This window comes from Anas platyrhynchos, chromosome 1, assembly GCF_047663525.1.
Source record: "Anas platyrhynchos isolate ZD024472 breed Pekin duck chromosome 1, IASCAAS_PekinDuck_T2T, whole genome shotgun sequence".
NCBI classification, from domain to species: Eukaryota; Metazoa; Chordata; class Aves; order Anseriformes; family Anatidae; genus Anas; species Anas platyrhynchos.
Window position 1 is genome coordinate 142,411,331 of NC_092587.1, and position 17,087 is coordinate 142,428,417.

The following is a 17,087-nucleotide window of genomic DNA, read 5'->3' on the forward strand; positions in this document are numbered from 1 at the left end:
GGCGAGTATCAGTGCAAAAAGAAAGAAGAAGGGGGGAAAACTTCAAGGTGCAGCAGCAGGAGGGCTCAGCCCCACGCTGCAGGGCGCAGCTCAGGCAAGCAGCGAGTGGGTGCTTGGGCTGGGGAGGGCGGCAGAGGGGCCTCCAGGGACACCTTGTTGAATGTTTGTCTCCCAAATTTCTTTCCACTTCTGCTAGCGTGTCGTCTGTGTTGCTCTTAGATCGGCGGAGATAAGATCTTGGCGTTCGATGCAGCCAGATCTTGTGGAATGACCTCATCCTAGGAGGACTGTGTGTGTATATATAGGAGTATTTAAACATAGACTCTACACCTACATGCGTATCTATATATAAAGCTGTGTGTGCATGTGTGTGGATAACATAGATCCCTGTGTGTGTATATACGCCTGCAGCAGCGCAGAAACTTTCCTGCCAAGTCTCGAGTCCCCCCAGGCAGGGGGGACGGAGGCCACAGAGCGGGACAGAAGGTGGCCGCTCTGAAGGGCACTACCAAGAGCAGGCCGGGGCGTTTCGGCATGGCAGTGAGTGCAGGGTGCTGGTATTAAGAGTTGGAGCTGCTGGTTTTTGTGTGCTATTGTGTGTGCCTTCAGCTCCCTCGTAGGGAAGGCTGGCTGTGGGACAGGCTCGCTTAGTTTCTTCTTGGCTATGTTTTTTTATTTTATGGTGCTTTTTCAGCAGCAAAAGGCTAAATCCTAACTTCCTCCCTTCCCTTCCCCATCCCCACCTTTATTTTTCCCCCCTCTTGGAAGTACTAAAACATAAACTGAATTGTAAAAAACCCAAACCACATTAAAAGTTGCTTGGGTCCGGGCATGTGTTTTTCTGATGGGGTTTGTCCACAGGAGGGGAAGGGGAACTCAGAGGGCTGTCCGAGCTGTGCAGGTCACCGAGGAATCAGGGGGTCTCCCCTCCCTTTTCCCTCCCAACCCCCTTCTCTCTCACTCTCTTTTGAGGTTTTCTTTTCTCCCCTGAAAGGGGGAGGATGGCTTGAAGGGGGGTGGTCAAGGGGGGTAGACGTTTTCAAACGTGAGTTTGTGATGGAGGGAGGGAGGGAGCTCTCTCAGCAGGGTTTAGCCTCTACTCACTTTAAAACGTAGAACAGCAGACAAAAAAAGAACCCCATATAACAAACACCGAGGGAAGAAAGGCAGTGAAGTGAGAACCTGTGAAGACTCGAGTCCCCCTGAATCTCAGGCTCACCCAGAGCTCTAGCAGAGTGTTTTGCTTCTCTTCCCAACGGTTATAGGATGACTATCACAAGGCTACAGCACAAATAATCACGTTCCCTTCCATTTTGCATCTCTCCCTCTCCCTAACAGAGTTGAGATTAAAAGCCAAAATCCGAACGCAGCCCTTGCGGAGCAGCAGGATTGTGCCAGTACATATGTTTCCCACTCACGTGTTGAAAACTGTACCTTCAAACATAGGCTTGTTTCTGATAGCTTGCATTTCTTCAGCTGCAAGGGGGAAAAAAAAAAAAAAGCTAAACATAACTTTCCTGAATTGTTCCTATTGCGCACGTTGGTGGGGTGAAAAGACAGCGCTACATCAGCTCGATACCTTCAAGGCAAACAGAAGAGGGTTAGCAAGACACGCTCACTGGCACGACGGGCATACCCGAGCAGAGATCTTTATTTTACACTTGGGATGGTTCAAATCGATTTGACAACAGCACTGAACACCACAACGTAATCAGTTTGGGAACAAACTTTCCTTCAGGGCAGTGCGAGGTGGATCTCAGCTCCTCGATGCCAGACGTTTGGGCTCTCCACATGTCCCCTTGTTGCCTTCCTTGCAAGTCGCGTAGTGCAGAGGAGGATTTCTATCTATGGGGATGGTGCTTTCGGATCCAGCTGCTATGCCATGCCCGCCAAAGTCCAGACACGGGGTGCCAGCAGAATTGGTCTTTCCTCAGAGGGAGCCTAAGATGAGATGGGGGGAAATGGATTAGAAAGGGGAAAACAGCTGGGGATTGCTGCCCTCGTCGGGAGTAGGCCTGCTCTTAAACCCAACGTCAAGGCAATGCGATAGGCGTGTGAAATGACAAAGACAGACGCTATTTCTTTCCCAGGTCCATGTTGAGTGTAGAAAGCCAAAGGATTGTTGACTGTCTTGCGTCCGGGGCCATCCTTTCAAATTGAAATGAATTGATTTAAAAAAGCAGGGGCTGGCTAATGGGGAACCGCATGGCTGCTATATTTATGTGCAGAAAACCGAAATTTAAACAACTTGAGGCAGTGTGGGATGTAGAAACGTTTTATATATAGTAACCTTTTTGTTATTAGTTTTGGAAGTGCTTGGTGATGCTTCCCTGCCAGCGCTCCATCGAGCTGACTGTAGAGCATTGAGCGCGCGCTACAGCCGAGCAGGGGCTGTTTGCTCAACAACTCCAGGCTCCATTTCCAACTGGAGCACTATTGCTGTACACTCGGGGCTACTCGCGTAAAGCCTGGTGGAGCACTTCGCCCAGCACGAGGCTGAAATACCAAAAGCAAGTGCCTGGTGGTAGAATGCTTCAGACTGGGGTTTCTTTCGGCTGTTTTTCTTTGTTTCCTTGGGGTTTTCCCCCTCTGTGTGGCTGCAGGTGAGAGCCAGAGGACGGGGACACCAGAGGTTGAGTTTGGGTCCACCTCTCCACCTCCCTGCCAAGTCCAAGGCATCCCGAATATTTACCAAGTACAAAAGAAATGAGAACTGCTGGGCATTGATCATTATTATATCCCTGCCCCGACAGAAAATGGGCCCAGGAAAGCAGAGCTGAAACTAATCTTTCTAAAAGGGGGGGAAAAATGGCTTGGTGAAGAATTGTGCTGGAGAAACATACATTTCTTTCATCTTCTAGATCTCTCATTCAAAACAGGGGCCCATCTGCCCGAGTGGGACATTTCTCAAAGAAATCTAATAGATATTTGTTCCAGAGACCACACTAAAGCCACAGACCAAATGTAAGGTGCAAGGCTCTCCATTTGTTTCTCCCTCCCTCTCTCTCTCTCTCTCGCACACCCCCACACACATGCAAACATACATTTCCTTCTCGTCCTAAAATAATAAATTATCTGCTCTCCAGTTCTGCTGCCTTCTCTATTTTATGCAGATCCATACCCAAATGTGTACAAAAATTCTTAACTCAGTTTGCCGAAATCGCCTAGATTGTCGGGGAAATTAAACTAAACAAGGAGCTGTGTGAAATGTTGAACTTTAAATACCATCCGCTACCTCGAGAAGAAGAAAACGAGTCAATAAACACTCAGGTTTTCTGCTACGTTTAGATGATCGTAATTAAAAGAATTATTTTGTTAGTTTTTTTTTCTTTCTTTTTTTTTTATTTATTTATTTTTAATGGTGAGAGTTCCCTTGTGCTCTAGCAGTGAACGTTTGAAAATAATGCTCTTTTGGGCTAAGGGATGGGGTTAGCGTCTCCCTTAGGTGTTACCGATGGATATGGATGTGCCTGATCTTATGAATGGTAGGTGGATTTCCGTGGCTCCCAGGCGAGATGGCAGCATCACCCTCAGCGGCCCAGAAGAGGCGGCTTTTACCTGAAGAGCTAGGCTTGGGTTTGACGCCCTCGATGTCGCGGTGGGGTTTGGTTTGGGGTTTTCAATTGCCCTGCCAAGGCGATGTTAACGCCGCGCGTAGAGCAGGGCCGAGGCCGGAGCTGAGCGAGCCCCGTCATTAACAATGGCAGGAACAAAGGAAGGGGACCAGTCAGTCACCTTGACGGGAGATGCCCGCTTTGTTCCTCGGCCCCCAGCTGCATCCCGACGCCCCTATAGGGAAGCATCTCTTGGGAAGGAGCGATCCCCTCCGGCCGCCGTCCCAAACCCAAGCACCCTCCGCAGAGCTGCCCACGCACCCCGCTCCGCACGGAGGCTGCCAAAACCCTTCTCTCCCTCACTCCTGCTCCCATTTCTCTGCTCTCTGCTCCCCTGCCAGCGCCCACGGCTCCAGCTCCCGGGGCTCGCCGCGGCCGCCCCACGCGGGGGGCTCCGCGCAGCTCCCACGCGGGGACGGGGCGAGCCTCGGGGGCTGCCTCCCGGCCGTAAACCCGCGTCCTGCTCCTTTTGCAGGGAGCAGAAGGACAGACCGACAGGCTCCCCCTCCCCGCCCCGCGTGGCAGAACGAGATCCCCACGCAGCGCCGTGGGAGGCTGGGGAGGAGCGGGCTGTGACAGTGGGGTCTCCACCCCTGCAGCCCCATGCTTGTGGTCGGGGCAGGGGGACGGAGAGGGGGCTCCCCTAACCCAATCCTGCAACGCAGAGAAGGGAACCCCCGGCCCCTCTCGGGGCTTTTTCCCCCCCTTGGGGTCCGAGGCCGGGGGACCTCCTGGCTCTCTAGGAGGAGGTGAAGGAGACCTGGCGACCTAGTCCGGTGGTCTAGGTTGGACCTAGGTGGATGGAGGCCCGAGGAGAGCCGCGGAGATGCTGGGTGCTGCCAAACCCACGCGGCTGTGTGCGTGGGGAAGGGGTCTGGGGATAGCGGAGGTGGTCAGAGCCTAAAGTCCTTGCTTCAAAGGTTACCAGCTTGCTTGCCCGGGCTTCAGAGAGGGGACAAGGGGGGAAAAACGACCAGCAGGACGACTGGAGGTTTCAAAGCACCGAAAAAAAAAAAAAGCCCTTGGAGATGCTGGGGACTCGCCCCCAGCCCTTTTCCCTTGGATGCACGCGTCGGGGGAGCTTTTCTCGGGGTGCTCTCCAAAAAGGCCGCCGAGCGCCCCTTTTGGCCTTGGGGCGCACGCACCTGCAGCCTCGGGCCCCCTCGGGGCTGTGCCGGGAGTAAAAAAAAAAAAAGCACGGGGAGAGGCGAGGGGGGGGTCCGGATCCTGCCCCCCTCCCGCTGGGATCCGCGGCGGCGGGGCAGGGGCCGGCCCCGGCAGCCCTTTATGCGCAGCGGTCAGCAGCCGGGTTGCGGCTTTGCAGCTGCATGCAAATAAATTCCCCGGCGATAATCTAATGCGGGTGTGCTGCCCCGACGACAAAGTGCCTGCACAAACGCAAAAGGGTGGTTTTTTTTTTTGTTTGTTTTGTTTTTTTCCTCCGGGCGCCAACGTCCCCGCAGCCGAAAGAAAGAAATAAAAATAGGGAGGGAGAGGGAGAAAGTTGCTTAGGACGCGTGCCACATCAAAAGCAGCCTCCTTTTGTGCTTCCTGCACCCCTGGGAGAAGACCAAGAGCTGCTCCAGCTGGACAAAACGATTCCACGCGTGACGAGCAGGGGAGAGGTGCCCTGCCCACCCGGCCGCCCGTTGCCACCTTGTCTGTCCCCTTCCCCCGGGAGAAATGCATCCCTTCCCCACATTTCCATGTTATTACAATTACAGCTGTGGGGGCTGGCGGTGCACACTGTTTTCCCTTGCAGGTAGAAGTTGTTTTGCTTCTTTGGTCTGCTGCTCTCCAGGAAAGGTCCGTCTGCATGTAGAAGGGGAGGGCCGGCTGGTGCTTTGCTTGCCCGTGTTATGCAAAAGCTGAGCAGAGTCAAAGGGATGGGGAAAAATGAAAAATAAAAAAAAGAAGAAGAAGAAGAGGGCGAATCCTTGAGAAAGAGCCGGAGTGGGAGATGGAAAAAAAAAAAAAACAAACTGAAAAAAATATCCCAACAACCTAAATTCAGAGAGGATGGGAGGAGTGTATTTTCTCAGTTTGTGGACTTCCATAAAAGAAAAAGAAAAAAAAAATCATATTGAAGGCTAGGGCTGGGAGGGGGGCAGATTTTGCTTTAAGGGGTGCGAGCTGGCCTTGGTGACCCCTCGTGTCCCCCTGGACGGGCTCTGCCCCCCCGGTACCCCCGGCCCCTTTCCATCTCTCCTCCTATCCCCGTCCCAAAGTTTGGTAGGGAGCTTGGAGGTGGGGGAGCATTATTCCTAGGGAAAAACCCGTTCCCTGGCAGCAGAGGGGCAGCCCCCCCACCTGCCGGTTCCCCCGGGGTGCAGGCAACGGGTGCGTGCCCCCCTACCCCCGGGGGGGCTTTCCCAAACTTTGCCCAACTCTGCCACCAGCCGGCCCGGCTCGCTCCCTGCCCGGCTGGGCCAGCCCAGCCGCCGCTGTCCCCTGTGGGATTTTTTTTTTTCCCTCCCTCCTCTCCCCCCTCCCTTGACTCTCCTGCCCACCGCTGCCTCCTTTTCTCCGCGGACAAAGCAAAAGCCCCGGGCCGAAGCGGCCAAGCAAACAGAGCACGACAAGCCCCCACCTCTGCTGCCCTCTACACAATGCGAGCTCTTGGGGAGGGGGGGAAAATCTCCTCCGGGAGGTGCCCCTCGCTCCGCACCCCCTGCTCTGAGCGGATTTCGGCACCCGGAGCCTGGCACCAAAGCTGCCCCCGCACCTTCCCGCACCCCTATGCGGGCACCGGGCATGGGCTGAGCGGGTCTCAGAGACCCCCGGGGGCAGGGGGGGCACCCAGGAGCATCCCCCCCTCTACGAGCAGCCTCCTCTCCCCTCTCTGGGAAACTGTGTTTAAAACAGCAGCTGAAACACAATTAATTGTAACTGATTAACATGGATTAGTTTGGCCTCCGAAGCACTTTAAGTCAATTCAGCAGCCATAATAATAATTAATCCATTAATAAGTACTATTGGTGCTCCGCCGCTAACGCCAGGAAAAGTTTCCCTGCGAAGTACAGGTGGCAGGGAGTGCTAAAACGAAAACATTCGCATGCAACTTTTTAACCAGAAGGGAAAGCACTTTGGTTATATTTGGAGACATGTGTCTCACACATTTCCCCCCCTCCCTTTTTTTTTTTTTTTTTTTTTTTTGTAAACTATGTAAGAATAAACATTACAGCTCTGGGCTTTTAATTTCTCCAGATGGAATCATAAAGTACCTAGTAGATTTTTTTTTTTTTTTTTAATACTATACAATTGAGGACACATGTCTGAGGACCGAGAAAGCAACTTAATTTGAAGGCACAGCAACTGAACCGCCTTGGGAGCGACACACTCGAACAAGTTCACTTTAAAAGGCAGGAAACCGCCGAGAGCGCAGCACCCAAAGTTTTTCTCCATCCCACTCGACCTGCGGGGGAAGAGCTCCCGGCTGACCTCCCCCTGCAATTTTGGCATTTCGGACGGGTCCAGGAGCGCACATGGCCATCGGGGGGAGGCTGCCCGGCCTCATCCCGCACTCTCGGCCCCCGGGGGGATGCTCCGGGGGGATGCTCCCGCCTGCGCTCGGCTCCGCGCCCCCAGGAAAATAAGAAAAACGACTCTAATAAATAATAATAAAGTCCGGGCTGTCCTGCCCTCCGGCGCATTATCAGGTTTGTGATGGGGAAGACCACAGAGCCCCCTCGCCGCCCTGCCGGGAGCCCCCCCCCTCCTCTCCCCAGCCCCGCGGTTCCGACTTACATGGGTTCAGAGCAAGGGGCTCCCAGCGAGAGGGTGCGGGTGAAGGGTGGCTCCTTTACTTCCCCTACAACTCAGGTCCTGCCTGTGAGCCTCCAGCCCCGCGTCATCTGGGCACTGCAGACACCCGGCGTTAAATATGCATAAGGAGCAGTTCCTTTTCTTAAAGGAGAACTTACCCCAGCGGAAAGTTCACAGCCAAGCGCCAAGCCCAAGGGGGGGCGGAGGGCTTTGCTCTGCTCCCCCCCCACACACACACACCCGGCGGCCCTAACCCCATCCTAAGGCAGCGGGGACCGGGACACTCGGGACACCGCTGGCCCAAATCGGCCACCGGCTGCCTCGCAGCCTGCGGGGCTTTCACCCAGCAGCTCCCGCAGGACGTGGCCGGGCAAGGCAGGGGGGACAAGGGGGGGGACAGAGGGACAAGGGGGAAGCAGGGAGGTAAGGGGGGGCTGGCGCCGATCCCCCCCGGATCCCCCTCTGCGGCGCGCAACGCCCCGGAGCTTCCCCGCGGCGGTGGCTGAATTCCTGGAAACTTGAATTTTTTTATTTTTTTCCTCACTGCCGCGTCCCGAACGTCCCAAATAAATAATAAAATAATAAAATAAAATAAAAAGCGGGGGCACGCACGGAACTGAGGGAAACACCAAACCCCAAAGCCCAGGCACGCCGCGCAGGTTGCCCGAGCGGCTTTTGGGAAAGGCAAAGTGATGCTGGGGAGGGACGGGGACGCGCACACGGCTCTGCCCGAGCTCCCCCATCCCGGGACCGGCCCGAAGACCCCCCCCAGTCCCACCCGGTGCGGGAACTTCCCCGGGAGCAGCACCGGCACCGGGGGTCCCGACCCCCCCCTTGCCCTGGGGACCCGAGGAGGAGGCGACATCGCACCGCCGGGTGTCCCCGTTTCGGACAATGAGGCGGTTCTTTCTTTTTGATTTTTTTCCCTTTTTTTTTTAAACACGTGGTTGTAAAGTCTGTAGCGCCATCTAACGGGGGGCGGAGGCCGCTCCGAGCCGTGCCGCGCCGCCAGGGCAGGGAGCAGCGGGGGCGGCACGGCTCGGCTTGGCACGGCTCCTCCCGGGACCCCCTCGCCCCCGGTATGGGGCAGCGGGGAGATGACCTTGCTGTGCTTTGTATCCCGGGCGGTGGGCTGTCCCCCCCCCCCCGAGTAACCCCCAGCCTGTGCATTTTTAATTTATTCGCCTTTTTCTGTGTCGTTGTAGATGCGAAGAGTTGGTAAAGGTACTTTTTTGGGGGGGGCGGGATAACGGAGGGAAAAGAGGAATGAATAAATCCCAAGCTGAACAGAGCAGAGGGTGGGTGGGAGGGAGCCCTCCCAGCCCAGCATATTTGAGATATTCGACATCCCTCTTCTGGGAGGGCCCCAGCAGGCTGCTGCATCTTGCAGGCAGCGAGGGTCCCCGTTTCTGCTGCTGCTTTGGCATCCCAGCGAGCTCTGTGATCCCAAAGCTTTGGAGCGTATGCTCATTTTGAAGGTTAAATTATGACGTGGCCCTTTTGCCAGGGCACTGCGACCATGCCCGCGTTCACAGCCAGAGCAATGCTTATTTTGGGAGGCAGCAGACCTCCCAAAATGAATTTGAGGCCCCAAGCGAGTTGCCCAGATTAGCAGCTTGCTCACCCCAGTCCTGTGGCAGAGGCAGCAAAATGAAACAGAGACTGTCCAAGGCAGGTCTGGGCTCACATAAGGTCAGAGCCAGTCTCTACAGGCACCTGCCACCTCTCTGCATCTCTTGCCACCCCTAAGTGCCTCGTGTTACAATGAGGCGTTTCTGCTAACCCAGGGTAGAGGTTTTTCATCAGGTTTAACATTTACTTTCACTCTGCTTCTGTATTACTGCTACAGAAGCAGAGTCTGAGCAACACCTTTAATGACACATACCGGCTTTGCTGTATTTACATACGTCTTCCACGTTGGCAGGCAGGTCCAAAGCAGCACAGAAATCTTTCTGTCTGTGTCTCAGGTCATAAAATATTAGTGTAGCCTTGGCTAGCAAAAGGTGCATTTGCATCAGCCACTCAAACTGTATTTATGTTTCAGCCCAGGTTCTCCAATGCCCTTGGCTATCACTTCTGCATGCTGCAAATCCCATGGGACTTGGATGGACGGGTTACGTTTGCCAAAGAGATTTTGGATGATGAGGCACCTGAGTGCCACTGACACCCAATAGCTCCTAAGTTTAGCCCTGCTAAGGCATTTAAGGCCAGCCCAAACAAAGGGTTTAGGCTACAAATGCCTGTGTGGTCCCAATTTCTTCTAGACTCCAGTAGGGAGATAAAAGCCTAAACAAGAGTTACAAGTCTAAATCTTTTGTTGAGTGTGGACCTTAGTCTTAAATCCCTAAAATATTTAATTTCTAACCCCCTTTTTATTTTGTTGTAAAATCCAAAACATCTTTGATAGGCACAATGATGTTTGGAAATGGGGTTCATCTACCTAGATTGCCTACACCTTCTGAGGAAAAGAATGACCAAATACGCAGAAAAATCTTAAAATAAATAAATAAATAATAATAATCTGAAATTCAGCTCTTAAATCCCCTGACAGCTGGAAGTAGAGTTTTTAGGTGCTCTCTCTTTATTTATTACATAGAGCAAAAAATTCCTACACACCAGAAGGAATCTGAAGGGCAAGGTGACCAGGGCCGTATCCTTTCTGATGGTGCTGCGCCATGGGCCACTACATAAAAAAGACAATTAGGCGTTGGTAATGACTGCCTGATCAATTTTCTGCTGCATGGTCAAATTGTATCGGATTCCGCATTTTCAGAGGTGAAAGTGTGATTTATAATTCCCATCCCTTGTAAACTTCTGACATCTTCTGAGCCTAATAATTAAAAAATAACATCCTCACACTTATTCCAGGTTGTGAAAACAAACCCAACTTCACAGGGCTAAAATGAAGTAGAGCACTGCCACTGAACTGGTTTTATAGGCAAGAAATTGGAAACGCATAATGTGTATATCCTCAGACAGGAATAGATTTTCATTCTTGAGTCTGGGAATGCTCATCTGGTTCTCTAATTGGGAGGAAGAGCAATTTCTGTCTACACTGAAACAAGAATGTATTTTCAGGGCTATGGACAATAAAACAGACAGCCTCTGACAGTTGGGCTGGGGTGTCTCAGAGTAGGCACAAAAAATCAGTCACACTCCAGTTCATTAACCACCTATGAAGAGTTGGGCTAGAGAGGTTTATGAATACATCCAATGAAGGATTTGCATGTCTAAAAAGTTAGTTGTCTCACTACTTAGCTTTCGAGTGCCTTGCCCTGAGGCTGGCATCCCTGATGTTGTGTTTGGCACCAGGGCTCACTACGCTGCGAGTGGAGAAGGTGTCTACAGACAAATCTTTTGTGCCTTGTCCAAAGCCATGCTGCTCAGTGAAGGACAGGAACAGCAGAGAAGCCCTGGCTTGTGGTTACGTTGGCAAATGTGAATTATGGGTTTCAGCTAAGAGAATCTTTTAAACTGAGAAAGGAAAAGTTTTTCCTCCACTCTTAGCCGAAGAGCAGTGGAAGGACAGCTGCCCCAATGCCTTTCGGTGGAGGATTCCCCACTCTGCTTCTTCAGTCACCCCACGCCACCACCCCACCAGGAGTGTGAGGCCAGAAGGACAGCAGATGGCACATTTTGTTGTCACAACTTGCAGATTAGGAAAGGTCCCCCCCTGACTTTGGTGAGGGAGAGCCACTTTTAGCTCTGCAGTAGCAGATACTTGTTCCTGTCAAGTGGGACATAAAGACTGGATTTCAACCTAAAATATGATACCTATTGTCTTTTACCATATAATCTAGAGTAATTCAAGGTTTTGTAATTCAAAGAAGTTAAACTTTGGCTTTGAAATTATTTCAGTGTTGTGTTTTCTCATACTTGAAAGGTGAGTACAGCTCCTTGAGGTAACTCAAGGCAATGCATTTCTGTCTGCAGCCCCAGGAGGACCATAGGCAGGAGCAGCTGTGGAAACTCAGCTGTGCAACTCAGAAGGGTCAGCCCATCTAGCCCAGCTTTTGATCCCAAAACTGCTGAAGTCACAGAATCACAGAATCATTAAGGTTGGAAAAGACCTTCAAGATCATCTGGTCCAACCATCACCCTACTACCAATGTCACCAACTAAACCATGTCCCTAAGCTATGGTGGGAGGTATCTGTTCCTCCAAATTCATTTTGCTGAACCATTGGCGAATTATGTGATGGGAATCTCCTTTTTTATTTTATTTTTTTTTCCTCTGTGGGTTATTTCTGATTCCAATTAAAAAAAAAAATATCTGTCAGCCCCGAAGACTACTCTCATAGTTCCTCCCTTGCTGGTGGAGAAAGACAAGGGACCCAACCCTTTGGGGGTTCCTCTAATAAAACAGAGTGTATGAATTCCTTTGTACAAAAATGAAGTGGCTTCATCCCCATGAAGGTATTCGTTTAAAGTCAGAGTAGTTTTCAGAAGTGCTAGGGAATAAACAGACTCAGTGGGTGCTCGGTCCCTCTGTAATTCACGTCCCCTTCATGTAGATGCCAATGTTTTGACTTGGCTGGCTATCTTTAATATTTGGGTTTAAAACTTTTGGCCCATGTGTTCTGTTTCCTCAGGGCCCTCTAATCTTTAACTTTTACCATAGAAAAATCTTAATGATTTCAAGGTTCCACCTTGCTAGCAATATGGTTTGAATCAGATACACTGCACAGAGACTATTTTGATTTTAAAAAAGACCAACCTTCTGGTTTTATTTCTGCAGGTATGAATAAAAATCTGAGATCCTGTGTTTAGAGCTTGCCTAGTCTTGATAGCAGACAGCATGAGCGCTGCGATATGGATCAGTGATACAACATGTTTTCCTTCATTAGAAACACAACCTAGACATTAAAAACAGCCTGCTGGAGAATCATATTCATTTAGTAATCATGTAATTTCACAATCAAGGGGTTACTATCCCTCCTCCCCCCTCCCCCCTTTTAGCAGTGCCCATGAATAGAGAACATCTGAGACCAATAAGTTTGTGATACCTTTTTCTAAAAGCAAGGTCTGCATTTCAAATGTGGCTTCAGCAGTTGAGTTATCAGATCCAGCACTGACTGCAGATGGGATTTATCTTCACTGACGTTAGGCACATACTGGTAATGCATTGGCCAAGTCTGGACAGCCTCTGTATTCAGTGGAGAAAGACAGAGGGCAATTCATGCCCACCTTCCTAGGCACCTATTAAAGGGAGCGATGTGTCACCTTTGGAAGCTGTCTGCATTGCTCTGGTGATTATAGTAGAAACCTAGCTTGGTTGTAGAGCACCAAACCAGATGGCTGAAGTTAGGGCAGACGGATCCTGTCCTACCTCTCTGTGGGCACAGCAGACAAGGAGAAGCTGCTCAGGGACTCGGGACTAGTCAAGATGAGCTGTTGCTACTGAATGTGACTGTATTTTGCCTGTATCAAACAAAATATCTTGGATGGGCTCTCTTTTAAAAATGGGGCTGACTTATACTGTGGCTGGTGGCCACAATGCCCAAGAAACTGGACTCCAGCCCTCAGCACATTTGATCAATTTATGATCATGCTGATTGATGTGCAGGTTTAGTTTGGCACTGCTCTTCTTGCCATCTTGTGCTGCTTCTCTGAGGCACGAGGTCTTCTAGTTTTTCTCCAAGACGGCAAATTGGACCCTCACTTTTGTTCAAACATTTTCTGTATAATCACATGAGTCTAGGAGCCAGGCATTAAAGGAAATGCCAAGCAGCATGAGACTGGTCATAAAAACAAAACAAAACAAAGACCTCCAAAAACCAAATTGAAACTTGGCAGAACTGTGTATAGGAATACCTTCTCATGTGGTTGCATGGGGTGCTTTACTCAGGGCTAGCACACACAGATTGTACAGAGCTAAATTTACACTATAATAAACTCTTAGATTTTTCTCTCTTTACCCAGTTAGTGAGACCTCATGGTTTGGGAAGCTATGAAGGCAAGGGAGCTGCTGGGCTGGGCTGTGATAGAAGAGACGTTTATACTCCAAAGCCTATTTTGCTCCAAGGTTTCATGTGTCAGCTGGTGGTGGGATCACTAACACCAAACCTGGGAGGTCAGCAGCCTGAGACAGCCTGCTGCACTGGGCTGGAAATGAGCCAGTTGACAGAGCCATGGCACAAGTTGACTGTGTCTCAAGAGAAGAGCATGGTGATGCTGAGAATAGCCTTCTAAAGCAGCAGAATTCAAGCACCAGTTTCTTCAGAATATATCTCAGGGTGGCCTGCCACCTTCATTGAAAACTTCACTCCAAGGACCTTTCTGGAGAAGCAGCAGGAGCAGATGAGCCCTGTAGACAGAGGAAAAATAGCCACCTGAGCAGCTGTAAGAACTCCATACATATTATCCCAGTGAACCCAACAAGTAAATTTCCCATTGCCTCTCATAGGAGGATGCCCCCAGCCCTTAGCTTTCTGCAAGTAGATTTAGCCTCAGACTGGGAAAAAGCATCACTGCATTCATATGAGATAGTGTTAAACAAATGTCCTAGGTCACTTTGTTTTCTCTTTTGCTGTTTGGCTGGCAGGCAGGCAATGAATGGGGCTTATATTTCAAATGGAAAAGTTTAGCTGAGTATTCAGGAATAGCTGAGGAAAAGAACGTGTTAAATTTTACATGAAAACCTATTTTCTTCCTCTTTCACCATTCAAGTTACTGAATATTAAGCAAACTCAAAAAGCTTTTTACAAGATTTGTGTCTTTCTGTTTCAATCTAAGTTTGGCAAACCAGCAAAAGTTTGGATTTGAGAAACAGCTAAAAGATCTATCAAACACTGAAGGAGGCCTTCTCTCATCACACATATCTCTCCCTTTACTCCCTCCCTCAGATATTCAGCTATAGTTAGAACCACAAGACTGGAAGGACTTCTTTGACTAGCAAGACCTCCTCTTATGTCAAACAGTGTCGTAGATTTGCTTTCACCAATGTATCAGACTCAATCTGAAATGCCATCAGATTCTTGGTGCTCGCTGTTCCCCCCAGCAAGACTGATGACTCCAACAGCTAGGAAATATTTTCTGACTTGCAACCTTGATGTGTTGTGGTGAGCTTCTTTATTCTCAGTCCTCACTTTTTGTTAAGCTTTACAAGCTAAGTTATCCAGTTCTCTTCTTATTTCCTCGTGATCATGTTAGTCATATTTCTGCAGTGCTTCCAGATGGTATTGAGCAATCCTGCCCATGGGTGCTCGGAGCTGCCCACAAGGTCTCTCTTTTTTTTTTTTTTTTTTTTTTTTTTTTGGTGTGTGTGTATTAAAGCACTTTTGTATCTGTCTTGCTGGGTTTTAGTTACCTGTTTTGAATGCTGGGTCACACTGTAGCATGAGAGTCACCTTGGATAGTGTGGACAGGTCTTTCTGCTTATTTCTAAGCTCAGAGCAATTAGGACTAATTGTACCATTAGTCCTAACTTCGCATTTATTGATTAATTTTTAAATAAATCCTGTCCAAGAAAGTTCCAACAGACTTTGGTGTGTCCTTTCCTTTTACATTTTGTCCCATTCCCTGTTTTGCACCTGGCCTTTCTTTTAAAAGTCATAAACTAATGTACCTTTGTTGAAGTGAGCTTCATCTGTTGCTTCTTCTTCAGATTCCTGAAACTTTTAGTTGTGCAGACCTGCAGAAGTTCCAGGCCTCTTTCACATGTTAATGCCTGGACTCTGACTTTACTAATCGATACCATGAGTTTACCAAACACTGCCTTTATTAAATCTTCTTAACAGGCTCATTTATTAATTCCATTTTATTAGGAAATGCCAATCCCTGATCACTTGAAACATTTTTTTTTCCTTTTCACTATAATCATTGGTTACCAAAAACAAGTCTAAAACAGTATCACTTTTCACTTAGAGTTTTATTAACAAATTTCCCAACTACTACATCCAGAAATATCTGGATCCTATCATGATTAGTGCCATTTATTCTTCGATCTGTATTTGGGAAGGTAAAATTTTCTCTTGCATACTAGCCCAACAGAACCGTTCTCTCTAATGGCATTACTTCTGACTTTACCCACAACCTGACCAAACCAGGGGGTTTGCACTTTCCAAACACTCTCTTTTGCCTTCTTCCCCTGACGTGATTCTAACTGGAGAAAATCCTGCTTTTTGCATGCCATCTCTTCTGCACGTCCTTCTTTGCAGTGTTTCATATCATTAACGCTCAGCTCTCTGCCACCACCTTCACCTTTATCTCTGCCTTGCTGAATAATGCATGCGCTTCGAGACCAGTGTTCCAGCCATGATTGCTATTCTGTTGTGCTCCCGGTGTGTACCTGTCCTCCTTAATGCCCTGTCAGCTTAGTTCATGCTCTTCCCTTTTTTGGTACAGAGAGTGTTGTTAAATATTTCTGTGCCCCATACCACAGCTTTGTTAAGACCTGCTCCTGACATTGTATTGCTGACTTGGAAGGAGTTCGCATCACACTTTGCACTTTCTTTCTTCTTATTCCCCATCACTCTGATCACTGAAATTTCTTTGTCCTTTGGCACATCCTCATGTACCTGGGCTTTCTCCTCTGGTGTTCTACGGGCGCGTGGAGATTATTCAAGTCTCTGACTCTGTACCCTTCATTTCTCAGTTCAAAGCTCTGCTTATCAGTCCTGCCAGACTTGCTTCCAGAAGGCTATTTCCACAGTCGCTCAGATGGAGTCTGTCCTTCAAAAAGGGTCTTCTTTCAGTAAATATATCCCAATGGTCAAACATTGACAGTCCTTTGGCTATCTGTTGATCTTCCTCAAAGCACATTTTTTTTTTTTTTTGGCCTAATTTTTATTTCCTACAGCATCAGGAAATGCTAGACCCCAGCGCTCTTTTTAAGTAAGTAACATTAAAAAAAGAATTCAAAAAATAAAAATGACATCTGCCCCAAATCTCTAGCAAAACAGCTCTAAAAGCAAACTCCCTCATGCAAGCAGCCAGCCCAGAGAGACAACGGAGATGCAACCGGAACCAGCAGTGAATATTCTGTTCCCCCCTCAGGACTTCTTGTCTACGCAGAGAGCTTTGCCATCCTTGCTGTGTCAGTCAGAAGCATGAAAACAATTGCCTGAGGTAGACAGAACAATATCGTGTGGAAAAAAAAAAAAAAAAAAAAAGGAAAAAAAAAAAGAAAAAAAGTCTTTCTGCTGGTATATTATTTTGTTCATCAAAACGGTTCCACTGAGGTGACTCTGTTGGTATTATATTAGTGTAGCTTTGCTGGCAAGCCGTTTCACGTGTAGCAAACAAAGTCTAATGGAATAGCAGGCAGCAGGGACTACACCGTGTCCGTTCTACCACACCAGTTTGGGGTAAAAATGAATGTGATGTAAGAAAGGGTGGTAACAGCCCACGGTTGAATTACAAAAGGCTACGGTGGATGCCCGGGTAAATGTCCACTGCTCACAAAACTTCCTCAGGAGTCACTATTTCTGAGCTGAGGGCTAACAAAAGTTCATCAGCCTCTTCTGGAAAACTAATATTCTAAACATGTTAAGGTATTAAAAACAAACAAACAAACACCTAGAATATGACTGACATCAAAACACTGGCAAATACTTACGAAAACAGAAGACTTAATTGTAAATGGACTTGCAAAAGTAAGGTAATGACTTCACTTGGGCAGGCAAAATGTATCCAATGTTCATTTTCTCCTCTCCTCTCCTCTCCTCTCCTCTCCTCTCCTCTCCTCTCCTCTCCTCTCCTCTCCTCT

The 17,087-nt window shown here is 49.0% G+C and overlaps 1 long non-coding RNA gene across 1 annotated transcript; it reads right to left on the reverse strand.

The window, feature by feature from the left end:
- Window positions 1–1,633: 1,633 nt before the first annotated feature.
- LOC113839973 (uncharacterized) lies at window positions 1,634–7,765 on the reverse strand. The gene is made up of 2 exons (XR_003492658.3): window positions 7,362–7,765; window positions 1,634–1,941 (listed from the first exon to the last, which is right to left on the reverse strand). It is a non-coding gene; the product is annotated as an uncharacterized lncRNA (long non-coding RNA).
- Between the last annotated feature and the right edge of the window lie 9,322 nt (window positions 7,766–17,087).